At 38.6% G+C, this 16998-nt stretch overlaps 1 long non-coding RNA gene across 1 annotated transcript in view; it reads left to right on the plus strand.

The window, feature by feature from the left end:
* LOC133481984 (uncharacterized) overlaps positions 1 to 16998 on the plus strand; it is a 141251-nt gene that overhangs the window by 102089 nt on the left and 22164 nt on the right. The window lies entirely within an intron of this gene.

Here is a 16998-nt window from a genome sequence, read left to right on the forward strand (position 1 = left end):
GTACAAAGACACAAATGCATGATTCATCTTCCAATTTTTCCTAACTCATCCACATCGAGTGAGTGACTCACGGCGTCATCATCACGTCACCCAAACGTGCGGCGTGTCACAATTAGAAGCAGCGAGCAATCAACCGACCACACTTAATTTTAATACAAACAAAAACAATCAAGCATTGCCCTTCACATGGAGATTGCAATTTTGCATTTCTTGCATTAAGTTGATTTAGAATGAGAGATAAGGTAAAAATAAATATAACAGGTTAAGATCCTCTGACAATGGAACTATTCTTGGCGCTTACCTAATGATGTGAATAGTCGGCCTACTCACACAGGATAAACACAATTGTTAGTCATTTTTCAGTCTTCATACGACCCACTCCTCCAAGGCGCTTCATCAGCATCACAGAGAATGGAGACAAGCGGATTTCAAATGTCTCTATTTAAATAAAGAACATGAATGGAATATTTATTTAATTTAAAGAATCTTGATTTTGGGCAGCACGGTGGAAAACTGGTTAGCACATCTGCCTCACATTTCTGAGGACCGGGGTTCAAATCCCGGCCCCGCCTCTGTGGAGTTTGCATGTTCTCCCCGTGCCTGCGTGAGTTTTCTCCGGGCACTCCGGTTTCCTCCCACATCCCAAAAACATGCATGGTAGGTTGATTGAAGACTCTAAATTGCCCGTAGGTGTGAATGTGAGTGCCAATGGTTGTTTGTTTATGTGTGCCCTGCGATTGGCTGGCGACCAGTTCAGGGTGTACCCCGCCTCTCGTCCGAAGATAGCTGGGATAAGCTCCAGCACGCCCAAGACAATCGTGAGGAGAAGCGGTACGGAAAATGGATGGATGGATCTTGATTCTTGGAACGAGGTGCCTACAAATTATTTCTTGCATAGTGACTTTTAACCATAATTCATCACCAGTATGATTCCTCAACCCCTAATAAATGAAGGGTTAATGGAACTAAATTATCTTTAAAGGTGCAACTGATCGAGGGTGTACCCCGACTCTCACCCAAACTCAGCTGGAATAGGCTACAGCTCACCCATGACCCTGAGGAGGATAAGTGGTACAAAAATGATGGATGGACAACACAATGCCATACATTTTCTTTGTTTGCGTCCCAAGGAGGTTTGCGGACGTTTAAAGCCATAAACCCAGCAATAGGCATGAACAAACTTATTAAAGACATACTTTTGGGTAAGGCGAAATGATAATGCGGTGTGAGTTACTTGAATGGATACTGTATGTCCATGTGCTGCTAAACCACAATGTCCTGTCGAAGCATCAGGGAATCATAACTAAATACATAAATAAATTGATATGTGTAAACTCCCCAAGACTGCCTCCCATCTATTTGCGTAATGCCTGATTCTCCCAGACTGCCTGTTGCTTATCGTCTTGACACCTTCCCACAGGAGACGTGGGCTTACAGAAAAATGGTGGCGAAGGGGAATCAAGAAAGAAAATAGACTCAATGGAAGATTTTATGTGCAGTAAATCCCCAAGGGTGTCATTTGTATAGTATTTTTGTGATAATAATCAAAAGGGATTTTTAAAATAAGTAGCCATCCGCAAATCTGAAAATCCGCATCATATTTTGAAGATGTACAATATACAGTACTAAGATTCCCTCTGTGAGATAACGTGAGACAAACCCATGTTGATATATCACATACATTTAGGGACTTGACTTTGTACAATACATTCTGTTCAAGTTGTGATGTACCAGGATTTTTGGGAAAAGAGAAGGACCTCCTATCAGTGTAACAGATTGGATACATCCATCCATCCATTTTCTGAACCGCTTATCCTCACTAGGGTCGCGGGAGTCCTGGAGCCTATGCCAGCTATCTTCGGGCAGGAGGCGGGGTACACCCTGAACTGGTCGCCAGCCGATCGCAGGGCACACATAAACAAACAACCATTCGCACTCACATACACACCTACGGGCAATTTAGAGTGTTCAATCAACCTACCACACATGTTTTTGGGATGTGGGAGGAAACCGGAGTGCCCGGAGAAAACCCACTCAGGCACGGGAAGAACATGCAAACTCCACACAGGCAGAGCCGGGGATTGAACCCCGTTCCTCAGAACTGTGAGGCAGACGCTCTAACCAGTCTTTCACCGTGCCGCCCAGATTGGATACAATTCCAAATATTTTCTCATTCCTTAAATTCACTCCTCAGAAAAATGGCCTGTCGCGAAGTCATGCATTTCCCACTAATCCCCCCCATATGTATGTGAATCTTGCCCATTGTTTTTTTCACAGAGCCTGCAGCAGGATGTTTTCATCCCTCATCTGAAGCTTTGGTTTGACCATACTCCCCTTTGTGCAATAAATGATAATGCTGCTGTGAAACCATGAAGATTCCGTGCAAAAAGTATTGAAAGAATTTGTGAAAACTAGAAATGCATTTTCCTAAGAGACCAGCATCTATCCAACAAGGAATCTTCTAATTGTTTGTGTCTGTCCACCAAAAATCCATTACCTATACTTTAATGATCTTGACGTTTTGTTTCCTACATGTACAGGTAAAAGTATGTAGCCAAACAACAATAAATACTATACAAATACAATTTTTTATACAAGGAGTGTACTCACTTTCATCGATATTCTTGAATGATGCATGTGCTCACCTTCACAGATTCCAAGTTACACTGTAGGCAGTCTTGCATATGTTCTTGGAGATCAGGAGTCATTAAGAAGACTTCAACTCAGGCTAGAAAATATGCATGTCCTTACGCCACAATTCAAAACAAATACAAAACATACATCATTTAATACGCATCTCAATAAAAAGGAAAAAAAAATAAATTCAGTTATAGATGCTGCATATTTTTACTACCTTCAGCAGTAGTCTTCACATACGTATACCCCAATTCAATTAGTGAAATTGTTTTCTATTGATAACATGTTTAACAGACAGCTGGCCATGGGGCTATAATAACGGCAATCCTAGTAGCATGACAACGTTAATATTTTTTTAATGAAATGCATGCAAATGGGAAAGTTTGATCATAGTATGAATAATGACTGTGTTTATATAACAGAGAGAAAAAAATATCCATAAATGACAAAAAAGATGTAGACAGGATATTTTTTTCAGGCCTTTTAAAAGTTTGGAAATTTTTCACAAATCTTCTTTGACCGGTGCATACTATTTTTATGCATGCACTAATCCTGATTTAATTATTTTTTTTCGACAAAAGTAATCACTGTGTGGGTCTATTTGTATTTAATGTTGAGAAGAACATCACATTATGCTCCCTCCGTCTGTCCTTTCGCTGGAAAGCTCCCTCATGCGGGCAACTCTCATCCGATGCCAGCATTGATGTCGTAAGTGGCCCAATTTCTCAGCACCCGATTGGCCAATCCGCTGTGACACCGCTCTCCTCTTTGTTGTACAGTTAACAAATTCACGTCACAGTGGTAAGTGGTCTCCTTTCCCTCTTTCGTCTTTGTCTGCTTGACACTTCCCATGGTCTCCTCCCCCCCACCCCCCCTTTTCAGTCTTATGTGTATGCTGAGCTCTTCTCCAACTGCAGTATAACGAAACATCCAGTGAGCCAGCTGCTGATTGGCTCAGACAAAGCAGCCAGTGATGCGTGCAGCTGTCAGAAATGGGAACAGACCTCAATACAAGCAGACCTCGGCATCTGTATGTCAGTGCATGTGTGTATTGACCCCACCATGATAACTAATGGTTAGACATTATGTGCCCCTCCCTTAAAAGGTGTCATCATGGGTGATGGTCTTATAGGATTTAATAATGTATTTTATCAGTTGTGCATCTCTACCCTTTCAGAGTTTTCCCAAATGTGCTATAGAAATCCACGTACACACACTTTAGTAATGCACTGTATTTGATAAAAAGCAAATGAAATAAAGGAATTTGTTGTGTTACAAACACACACATCAAGTGTTACATACTTGAGCATGACTGTTTATTGCATTTCTTAATAAATAAATACATAAAATTAATAAATTTTAACATGATTTAAATTAGAATGATAACCTTATCACTTTTGTGTTTATTTGTGCTGAACAAATGTATTAGACCGTCACCCAATGTAAGGTTTCTGTCAGTTGCCGTAAATTTAAAGCATTGGTAATTCCCGAAATGAGTGTTAATGATTAATAGGAAAATGTACAGTTCTTTACTAAAATAGATGTACTGTTATCTGCTAATTTTAAAACGTACTCTCTTGCACAAAATAGTAAATAGAGGAGCACACTTTGAGTTCTTGAATCAGATCTTGTCCAATGATATGATGATGATGATGGTATTTGCATTACTTAACAGGGAAAACAATTAGTGGTTGAATGTTATGCTTGAGTAATTTCTGACTTTTCTGAGAAGCCAAGTGAATTGGCTCAAAGTTGGGTATAAACAGATGAATTCAGTTTGAAACTCATAATGAAATACAATAATATAATCCTGATCAAAATGGCAAAACATTGAGAATGCACTGAAAATGATATAATCCTGCATTATTAGATGTCACTACAAAACTTGACGTGAAATGATGGAAAAGCTTTGAAATGATTTATCTTGGTCGCATTTTTGTATATCACAAAAACCTGGCATCTAAACAATGGTGTGGAAACCTTTTGTATTTTTGTATCCTCTGTGTGTGTGTGTGTGTGCAACGATTTTTTTTTTTAATAATGTTTTGAAAAATGCAGACTGAAAGTGCTAAGAGTTAGGCTAAAGTGCAGAGAAAGAAAGGATATGTTCACAATCCACAGCATACAGTACAAACTCATCTGTGAAACTCAGCAGAGGGAATGTCATAACTTGGCCTACATCACTTCTTCTGGGAAAGACAGCAGCAAAATGAACTATGTAATCTACAGAAATCCTGTCTGGAAATTTAAAAAAAGATGTAACCAAACTGAGTGGTAGATCCTTAATCATGCAGCAAGACAATGACCCAAAACATACTGACAAAACAACAAAGAAGTTCATCAGGGTAAAAAAGGGGAAGCTTTTAGACTGACCAAGTCATCTCCAGACTCAAACCTAATAGAGCAAGTATTTTACCTGCAAAAGGAGTCTGGAGGGAGTAACTCTGCAAAACAAACAACGAATGAAAGAGGTAAAAGCTTGGAGAAGCGTCACAAAAGAATAATGCAAAAGGGTGACAATCTTAATGGGTCACATGCTCGATGCAATTATTGCAAGTAAACAATTTACTTCCGCCCTTTTCTCTTCCACTACTTTTGCTCACTTAACGATTTATTGTTATTCCTGTTACAAATAATGCTATCTTCTAAGTTGTGCATTAGAGGCAGATGAACTGTAAATACCTGGTAATAGAAGCAAAGGTGTTCATCTCTAGTTTAATATTTATCACTAGATGTCAGACCCTAACTTTTTTCAGTCAATGTAAAAAAATCAAGCAAGCCTCTCTGTTCCAAGGCATTTGGATCTTGATTGGATATTAATCATGTAGGCCAGAGAGTGTGTGAAGAATGGGTGCTCCAGAAAAACCAAAACTACTGCGTATTAGGTTCACTGACCAGTGTCCAATAACATTAACTAAATCAGTGCCTTTTGCAATGTCAGAGGGTGTGTCAAATGTGTTTTTTAAAATACTTTTTTTTTAATTTGAAGGTGGTGAGTACGGATTGATATGCTTCACTAGATGCTAACATGCGTCACCACTAATATTGACCAGGTCATGGCGTGTGTTGACGGAGCCTGCGCATTTGGGCATGGAAAACTTACATGAGAGGCACATCGCTTGGTGGACTGTTTGGCACTCATGCATGTAAATAGTACATGCTTGTGAGGCACACAATGACAACATGCATGAAAGAGCACTGTCCAAACTGAAGGCCCATTTCACAAATGATGTCGATGATGATGAATTCCATTGTCTTCACAAATCAAGTAATCACATGTTCCAAAAATGATTAGCGAGACTGGAACACACAGAAGGAGGGAAAATAGATTCAAGGGATGAAAGTGTGCTTCTGACGTCCAACACAGAAAGGTGTGATCTGAAATATGGTAGCTTCATCAATCCATCGTGGACTTTTTAAAATACATTTCTTACAAATGTAAAGTATATCTGGAGTTACTGATTGCCAAGTGTCCTAATATAGAGGGATTCGTCAGTCAATGGTTTATGTTTGAAAAGGCTTCTTTTCAATTTCCAGTGATTGGCTGAGCCCCAGACTGTGAACTGGCTCCATGCTGCTCACTGTAGGAACAGGATGATGCTTCCACCTAGAGGGAGAAGAAGATATATCAACCATGAGGCCAATTCTCATCTACAAACTACAGAGAGGTCTTTGGAGGTAACCAAACAATGAATAATGGAACTATGTGTCTTACGTCCTAATGACTACTAAACGAATTTCTGCATCAAATGGGTATATTACCGTACATAAAATGGACAAATTATCCTGTATAAAATAAAATAAAATAAAATAGATCAAGGTAAAACCAATTGACCACAAGAGGGGGATAGAGGACAAAATAACTAAAGCACGCTTGTACTGAATGTTGTTGTTTTTACTGTACTTCCCGCAATCAAACAGTTGAAAGTTTATTTTGAATGTGAAGTCTTTGTCAAGTCTTTATTTCTAGAGCGTGTTATTCACAATTCAACAAATGTCATCTCAGTGCAGTCTGCATATGAAGCAGGTCCAAGAACCTCCTCATTTATTGTAGAACCAACTGAATGCCACATTAGTGAGGATTAGTGAGGGTTTTTGTGACTTCTTTCTGTATGGTTAGTCACATTTTTTTTTAATGATCTTAGAGAGTAAATATTCACACTCTAAGTAGAATATTCATTAGGTACACCTGCACAATCCACTGAGCTCAAATGAAAGAGTTCTATTTTGCCTTTCTGCCTGTCTGCCTTTACAAGTATGATTGATGACACTGAGGCTGCCAGTGGGATTATTTTACTCAATAATGTATTATTGCATCATACTGTGTTAATAGAATAATTCATTTACAGCCTTGAAGCCTCTGCATGCGCACATATTTGAATTGAGGGCCAATGACATTATTTATCAGTCACAAGGCAGGTGGCAGTGACTCAGAGTTATAGGCTGCAGTAATTGCTGGTTCCTCCCTTGAGTCCCACAAGGCTCCCTGATTACGTTATTTACACACTTTAAATGCACCTTCACTGCATACCAAAGCACCTCCCATAATTTTAATTTCCTATTTACAGATAACATGTGCTTTAATAACTTCAATCCATTCTCTACACTGCGTATTCCGTGCGTGGTAGTTGGGGTACATCCTGACACCACTTACTGTCTGATGTGATTTTTTTTTCTTTCTTTCTTTTTCTCTCCCATTATTGTGTACTAAACAACACAAATCTCCCTCCAAAGTCTAAAACAATAATGTGGGGTTTTAAACAAGTTTTGCATGTTTGCCTTTTCCATAAATCTTTTTTAAACAAATGCAAAGACGGCAACTTTGATAAAAAAAATAAATAAATACAAAAAAAAGAACGCTGTTGACAAAGGGCTTAAAAAAACGACAACTAAAAACACTATAATAAACTTGCCTGGCTAGTGGTTGAATATGGCATTCTGTAAATAAATACTAATGATCACAAGTTCTAATTGCACATGTGCATACATGTGCAATTAGAGCTTGTGATCATGGGCTTCTGGACTCATCGATGGGGAACCATGACAAAAACAAATGCTACAATAAGCAAATTGTTTTGATGTTGACATACTCTACTACTACATATGACATATGATGGACAACGGGTCGGCATTGCAAATGAGAATCTGTTCTCAATTGGGTTACCTGGATGGATAAACAAACAAATAAATAAATAAATACATGAATACATAAATGTAGCTTTTATGTAACTGAATGAAGTTTCAAGTTTGTTTGTTTTTTTAAGTGCAAAATCACACCAAGGTTAAAGTTCCCCTTCCATCAAAATACAGATGTTTCCACTGTTTTATACAATAACATAGGTCAAAATGAGTTTGTGAACCGGTTTAAGTTTGACATTGTTGCGGTTTTTCGATTGAATACAATAACCGCTCGCAAAACCGTTGGACTTGAAATCTCCGTCGTTATGTCGTAGTTTCATGAAGTAATATTCAAGTACCTGCCCACTTCATGGTTGGTACACGGCCACTCATCTCAGGAGAAAATGACTGCGTGACAACCCGGCTGCTTCTCATGGAAGGCTTTGCATTACCTTCCAAATTCAGAGACGATCCAGTCAGAGTAAAGCTTATTTACATATCAAATATGAAGCAATTCAACCGTCTCAAATGTCAGGTGTAAAGGACCAGCTTGAAAAATGCCATTTTCCACCCAAATTATCTTGCAAACCTGATGAAAGGATTTCAAAGGTTATTTCAGAAAAATGATAGCATGGGACTTTTAAAACACACCCAGATTTCACACAGAGTAAGTCAAGTTGCGAGTAAATTGAGACAAGACCATCATAATTTCAGTGTTGATACTTTTTGTGAAACCTTTGTTTTTGGTGGTGTGCTTTGGATCCATAAAGGTTGGGAAACAGTGGATAGGAGGACAAACATTTTTATCAACATAAAGATAAGAAGTTCATAATCCATGAGACCTCCAAGGAGGACTGAACATTATGTAGGAAAACTGTAATGGTTCAGTATGTTTTTACTACACTGCACCAATGACTGTGGAGAATCCAGTTAATGGATGTCAGTGCAGTGATTCCATTAACTTTTACAATCAATCCCCCATACTAAGCTCATCTATCTGTTAAAAACAAGGCCATATGATGTTGTTTTGAGACCATCAGGAGAGACGATGTCGTGGCTATTGCCTGTGGAGAGTGCAGCGAAGTGAACTGTTGCTCCTTTCCACCTCATTACCTTGACTTTTGTGCTACTAATTAACCTGAGGTGGGCATAGCATCAAGTCAAATAGATACGGTGAGCTTGTTTTGGTGACAAACCCGCTGGCAGGATATGGCTAAAAAGATTTCCTGACGTTGCATTTGGTGGATGAAAACACTTTTGTATAATGCAGGAAAGGACGGCTCTCTGTGCAGCGCCAGACTGCATCTATTCTTTGCAAAACAATGGGATTCAACCCCTGTGGCATTTAAATCTTTAAAAAAAAATCTGGATGTCTTCCAAAGAAAGGGCAACAAAGCATTATAAAACGCTGTCTTGGGCAAGTAAAATTAAAATGTAATAAAATGTAGCTTATTCCAGAATTGGAGGAAAACGTAGAGACCAACATTTTTGAAAAATTATTTTATATATATATTTTTTTATGGTTTCAAGGAAAATATGTAATAACCCATCATATAATTTGATACGTCCAGCTCAACCATCAACGCTACACTTTTAATGCGATATTTTATGTCACATTATATATTTTGCTGTGTTGTGTTTGGTCCAACCCTGTTACAGCTACTCAAGCACCTGATAAACATATATTCTAAAAACATTGCTGAATACATCCTTTACAATTGAAGAAAGTAAAATTTTGTTTTAAAACTAATTTTAGTAATACTCTAATTACAGTACCAAGGTTGCCAGTAACAGGGTTGCAAATCAATGCTAATGTTAGAGAGTACACTACATGCTAGATGTGTTAGCTGCTATGCTAAGTGCTCAAGAACAAACTCAGCTATATATAAAAAGAAAGGCTGATATATGGTTTGAACGATAGGTTGCATTAAGGCTGAAAACATTGAAAAAATATGAAAAATAAGAGAAAGGATTTACCGTAGGTTAAGCTATGGAAAGAGCGATAAGTTTGATGTCATTTCTACTGAGTCAGATAGCAAAAAAAAAAATGTTTTCCTCATTCTCTAGATGGATAAAAAGGTTTTAGTCGCAGATGTATGTTCAGAGACACAATTTCACAGTATAATCAATACTATTTAAAATATGTGATCAAACCAAGTGTTTGAACAATTACACGTAAGACATGACAACAAAATTCTACCATACAAAAAAAACCAAAGATTTAAAATGGATTTTATCTGTATAAGATTAGAGGAAGTGTTCTTCGTAGGTGTGCGTGGTGATTTAAAGCTGCTTGCTGACAGTCATCACAGTCACTTCAGTTTATTGGCTTTTAGTAAAAACAAACCAGTCGGTGATTGATCATAGAGGAGAGAACGAACACAACATTCAAGGTTACAAAGTCATCGACAAACTTCACACTTGCTGTTTTATCTCTGCAGTTAAACACCAGATTATGAAGTACAATTTTTTTTTTTTCAATGAAGACATATACAGTATATGAATATATTGTATTTTCCCACCTTTAATTTTACTGGTAATCTGCTCTACAGTATGTCCTTTCTCTTTTTTTCCATATTCATTTATTTTGTACCGTAGGAGGACACGGGGTGTCAAATTCAACACGTATTTAATTATTGATAACCTTACCTGGCTTTCCTCTCGAAACATACAAAATTTGACTGACTTTTTTTCTCAACCATTAAGATTTTAACTGGATTTTAACTTAATTTATCTACGGCAATGCCAATGGCATTAGTGTTAGAGAGATTTCTCAAATTCAGTTTGGATTATTTTGAGAAAAAAGACATTTACCCAGACCTGGAATTTTTCCATCAGCGTGGAACGATTAATCATTCGAATCATGAGAATTATTTATGTGCCTAGAGCTAAATAAACCATCATATTATCACACAAAGTATTGTGTATTCCCTGTGAGAACATTGCACACCCACAGTGTGATCTGAGTTTGTTTACAAAAGACTGAGTAAGCCTTAAATGGCATTGAAACTGGCATGATTTATGATGTATTTGCGTGTGTGTGTGTGTGTGTGTGTGTGTGTGTGCGAGTGCGCGTGCATGCAAGCGTGCATGCGTGTGTGTTTCTGTGTGTGTGTGTGTGTTTTGGAAAACGCCATCATTTCTTCTGACACAATATAATGTTAACCAAGGACTGTTGCACAGAGTTTAGTTTTATGGCTTTCAATCTCAAGTCAGATTTTACATAATATGTTTTGATTGGTGGATAACAGACAAAAGTCTCCATATAACAGTACCTCAGAAAGATCTCAGAAAAAAAAGATAGAAATAGAAATAATCTGTCCCAGTGTTGATCTGTACAGGGATTTTTTTTCTACTTCACGGGCATACAAGAATAAAAATAAAACAAGAGAGAATGACCACAGATAATAGTAACACGTAAAAACAAAGAAAGGCTCAATATTATGTGATGATTGATGAACGCATAATGCGAAGGTGTCTCGAATGTGCCTCACATGTAATATTAAAATGTACAAACAATAAAACCTTTGCTTAACTTTGATAACAAGTGACAACACGTACTGCATGGTGATGCTGTAGTTTTACTGCGTGGAATACAACGATACGTCTTGTGTCAGTTCATCTTGTCCTGTTCTCGTTAGTTTCATTAACAGATATGGATGTCTGATGACTTCCCCTTTGCTCAAGATAAAGAAAGACTGGTGGCCACGGACCTGGAAATATATCATTGGTTGGAGGTCTGTTAATTAACTTAATACTGATCTGATCTTTGTGTGTATATGTGCAAGGCTATGGAGCTGAAGACACTACCAAAACTGAGAATACTACCTTATTTCATCCAAAGTAACATAAGGAATATTTTTGCCGCAGATTTAAGTAAAGTCATGATTTTGAAGATATTGCGTTAAGGTGTAAATTGTTCCACATTGTCGCTTCAAAAATGAGTTATCAAACATCAAAACATGAAGTACACCTGCAGTTAACAGCAGCGTAGTTCAACAGTACTGTATAACATACAGTACTGTATAACCACAGGTTGTGCATTCACTTATGATTCATTGTAAAATATTTCACAACTGAATCATCATTCATTCATTCATTCATCCATTCATCCATCCATCCATCCATCCATCTTCCATTCCGCTTATCCTCACTAAGGTGGTGGGCGTCCTGCACCTTTTGCCTCATCAGATGGGATAGGCTACAGCTCCTCGTTTCCCTGAACAGGAGAAGCGTTATGAAAAATGGATGGCATTTGTACATATTAACTTAACTAGTGCATCACAGTTGAAAACATTTGGATCGCTGCTCTGTATTAAATACATACTGGGAAGAAAGAAAAACAGTGCATTGAAGATGGATCTGAGTGGGCACTGCTTCCCCTGCCCCCAATGTTGAGTTTCCACAGGTGAATATGTAACAATAAGAGATGCCATGGAATTGCTAATGTACTGTTTTGAACCAGCAAATATTTGCACAGTTAGGAATAAAACAAAGGTCAGTCAGGAGGACTGCGTTGCCTATAAGCATTGTTTATAGCTTTCCGAACAAGGGGACGCTTGTAAATCATTAGCCGCCACATTTATGTTATTCGGATTCAAACTTCTGATGCCTCTCTGTTCTACGAATGACCAATTGCCCTCATATAAAACTGAATTACCTTTGCAGATGGCGTTGTTGTATAATGTCAACATATTTGCATTTTGATGCTGTAGACACTTTGCCTCCAGGCAAGTCTGGTGCTGTTTAGTAAGATTTCACCGCTTGCAAAAAGTGCAAACACATGTAAACCGCATGCTGCACCTTAGGAAAGTCTGCATAGCTAACTCAACCAGAGTGAGCGTCCATTAAACAAAGAAACAAAGGAGGTTGACTAGACTACAGAAGCTCACTAGGAATTGGATCCAGCCCAGCATAAACAGTCTGTTAATTGCATCTTTTGTCGTTACAAAAGCTAAGAGAGATTTAACACACATTCCACTCCATGCTGCAAATGTCCTTTTAATCGACTTCTAAGGTTTCAACTGGGATGTGATCACAGATTTTGCAGGGGATGATGCAATAAATGATTCAATAAAAGCATCTAGAAACATTCTACGTAGTAAAAGACAACGTTGCTGTCTCTTGTTTTATTGTCACATTATGGGGAATCAGCCTGCTGTCTACTTTAGCCCAAATTGCTTTTATTGTTGCATTTAATAGTTGCCTTTCACTTTCACCACACACTGTAAAAGGATGGCTGCGACATTGTGTTGATATTTGAGAGGACATTTTTTTGCTCTTAGTTTTTTTTTCCTGTGCCGTGCGCTTACGTGCCTCCCAGTGACCCAGTTCTTTTTCATCCCAAAAAAATGATTAGACGTTTACACATCATGCTTGATGAGACTGATGATGACATGAGGCGTGACATCCGGATGTTTCCTTGAGAACACTACAGGAAGAGCAGGGCAGGCTGCTGCACTCAGTAGCCTAAATGATCATGCATAGGTTCTGTTCCTTTTGTTTCTACAAATGTAACATCCTGCGACAACTCTTACAAAGCATTTGTATGACTTCATCATTTAACTCCTGTGTCCCCTATGTCTTTTTCAGCTTCTTCTGTCCATTTCTTTTGTTCTAGTGTTTCTTGCTCGGTTTTCTATTTAACTGTCTGCAGAATCACATGTTGTTTTTCCACCCAGCGTGCTATATCTGAAGTTAGCTTTCCTGATGGCATTGAAGATTTTTCTGTGACACTTTTGCTTCTGTTCTCTGCTGGGCGTAGTGTTTACAGTCTATGAATACATTGACAAAATCTATATGTCTAGTATAAGACTCCAAATGCTGCGTTGTTGTCACTAAACACAAGATTCTGAACACGTAACTGGGTGTTTAGACTACAACACTCTATTAAACTACAGTATTAAAAAAGAGTTACGATTGTGGGTTTTACATTTCAAACGCTAACATTTATTCTAACCACCCGACAGGAAGTGAGATGCTATTGAGGAAGTGGTTTTGTACTAAAATGTGCAAGAGGTGCAAGCAAGATATCATTAGATGCTTTTGACCTTGAAATAAAGAGCAGTCAGCTTGATAGGTTTCCTTCATTCTGCTTGTTATCTAGACTGGTGCTTCCTAACCACTGTGCCAAGGCACATTAGTGTGAGATCATCATGTGTGCCGTAAAAAATGATCCACTTTCACTTCTTTGCATTTTCAAGACAAGTATTTGTTTACGATAAATAATCTATATTTATTCATCATCTATGCCAGTGACGCATAGCATACAGGCAGAGCAATTCAGTGTTCTTTCATTAGATGTCAGAAGGTGCCTTAAACCTGTGTATCCACCTGTTGCCATTCATACAAAAGAATATTCATAGAATCCTGCAGTATATCAGCTTTGTTGTCTTCTAAACACGGCCAGATTACACACCAAGTTACTAGATTTTTCAGTAAACTGAGAGGAGACCTTTACTATTTCAGCATACAGTATATACCTTTTTTGTATCATTTTTGTTTGGTGCTGTGCTGTGGCTCAATAAAGGTTGTTAAACGCTGCTCTAGATGATATTAGCAGAGGTAGAGAAAGGGAGTGTGTGTTAAATTATCCCTCGGTAGAAAGTTGTAGTAAATATTCAGCCTGATAAGTGGACTCATCTGTTGGATCACAAATGCATTGGGAATACGTCACACGACCAATGAAAAAACACATTGAGGAGTCATGAATGTCAGAAAATGTGATTTTTCAGGCTGCATTAACATTTAAAACCACTCAATGCCACAAATGCGCAAACATGTTGTTCACATGAATTGCAGCAATTTGTAAAAAAGCCGTGGCACCGTTCCTGTTCACTCAAAGCGTGTGCGGCAGTGGCATGGTAACGGGGGGGGGGGGGGGGGGGGGAGTGAGTGAGTGATCAACAACAGATATCAAAATCGGCTGTCTAAATTCATCATTAAACAGGGGCCTAAACTTGTGATCTAAGGCCGTCGCTATGACGTTAGCCATTTTGTCCCTCTCAGACTGGAGTTGACATTATGTAATATATATATATATATATATACCTGGTGAGGTGTTCCGGGCATGTCCCACCGGGAGGAGACCCCGGGGACGACCCAGGACACGCTGGAAAGACTACGTCCTTCGGCTGGCCTGGGAACGCCTCGGGATCCCCCCGGAAGAGCTGGATGAAGTGGCTGGGGAGAGGGAAGTCTGGGCGTCCCTGCTAAAGCTACGGCCCCTGCGACCCGACCCGGATAAGCGGTAGAAAATGGATGGATGGATATATATCTATATATATATATAGATATAGAGATATATGACTATATGCACATGAATGGGCATCACTTATGATAAATAATCCAAATAAATATCATAATAATAATCCAAGATATTATATGCGTTGAAATCCAACACACTCCATTTATGGCTCTGGACCGCAGTTGTAATGTTCCCCGGGTTACAGCCCTCGTGTGACATCAGTCTTGGCCACTGGTGCAGAATAACAAACACGCGCACAGTGTACTCAAGACCAGCATCTTTGTTCTACTTCCATGACCTCATCTACACGTTTAGAATACAGAAAGACCACTTACCATATTGTATGTGGCTGTAGCTGACTGGCAAACACGTTGTGTCCCCCGAGCTGGTTTTTTCTTCCTAGTTCTATTCCCCATTCGAGCTCCGCCGCCCCGAGACTCTCGCAGCCGGCGACGGTGCACTTTGAGTGGCCACATCGCCCAGCAGGACGCTCCGTCCCCCAGGCTGGCCCTTTACTTACCATTCTTGAAGCTGATTGGCTGTTGCGACATGATTTGTGGCTTGTAGTTCAAATTTCCCAAACCGAACGCATGGGCGAAGAAGCGAAATTTTGCGCGCTCACCCTACTCAGGTCTCGTCAATACATGTCACTCGGTGTGCATTCGCGCCATTTGACGAGTCGCATGAATGGTTCTATTTGCATCCAGCAACATTATAATCTGAGGCCCCATCACGTACTTAAAAGTTGACACTTCATTTTATTCTTTATAGTAGTTTTAAAAAAAATTCTGCAAAGCTGCATTTCCCCCCCCCCCCCCATTTTTTGGGGTGGAAACACAAAATAAAATTACCACCAGGATAGATTACTAATCCTACAACTCCTCCTTCCTTCGGTAAACCAAGTCTCAAAATAATATAGAGTAGATTTTTATTCTTAACAACTTGCCTGTTGCACAGCAAAACTGTTCCAGCGCAAAAGGCATACAGAGCCACCATTCTGCATGGCCGTACAACTGAACAGGACAGATTATAAAAAATAATAATAATAATTCACATTTCCATAATATATCCTCTTTAAATAAATTTAAAGTCAGATACAGTCTAAAAAGGACCATGAGTCATGCTTTGTTTTTTTCCGAGACACTCATTAATATTTATTGCCTCTATAATGTTTTTCTACTCTGTCACGTTGTCAGTTTTTCCTGCAGTGTCACTACAGAGATATGTAAATTATATCAGAAACATTGACAGCATTTTTCTACAAAGGTTTTCATTTCATGCTATTTTAGTAACAGTATGTCAACACACTGGGTGTTTATCTAGGGTCATTGACAGTAAAGTCCCCACGTCTTCCCATTTTTCATGCATCGGATAAATCATTTACCAATATTTTATTGACAGAAGTCAACACACGATGTGCTATGATCTTTTTAACTGGCTCTTCACCAATGCTTTATGCGTTGCTAAATATTGCTACTCAAAAATTGCCAATGTAAGCTTAAGCATGTTTGAATAAAATTCAAAGGAATATTTGAGCTCTTCCTCATTCTATTCAACTTGCCAAAGCCTTTTTAACCTTTGTGTGTTGTTTTTTTTTTTGTATTCTAAAACATTGTTGGCAGTACAGGTATGTCGGTAACAACAACTGTCGCAATCTGAAAATGTCAGTAGGTAAGTGATCCATCTTTTGTAAGTGCCTACGTAATACATTTCCATTTGTCTGTATTGGGCCAGAATCTGATAAATACATTGTGTCCACATTGCTGTCTGATATATGCCCATGTTTTGTACACATAATACAGCCAGCACTTAAAAATGGAACAATCCACAAAATTATTTACAGTCCATTTGTTTCCACACACCTCAAATCTGTTACACGAAAAAAATAAAATCATGTTGAGATCAGCACATAACAATGAATTAAAAAAATCAAGAATGAGCTCAGTCTCATTCCTTATCAAGCAATAATTCATTCAAATGGAAGTAAATTACCTTCT

This window comes from Phyllopteryx taeniolatus, chromosome 8, assembly GCF_024500385.1.
Source record: "Phyllopteryx taeniolatus isolate TA_2022b chromosome 8, UOR_Ptae_1.2, whole genome shotgun sequence".
Taxonomy (NCBI): domain Eukaryota; kingdom Metazoa; phylum Chordata; class Actinopteri; order Syngnathiformes; family Syngnathidae; genus Phyllopteryx; species Phyllopteryx taeniolatus.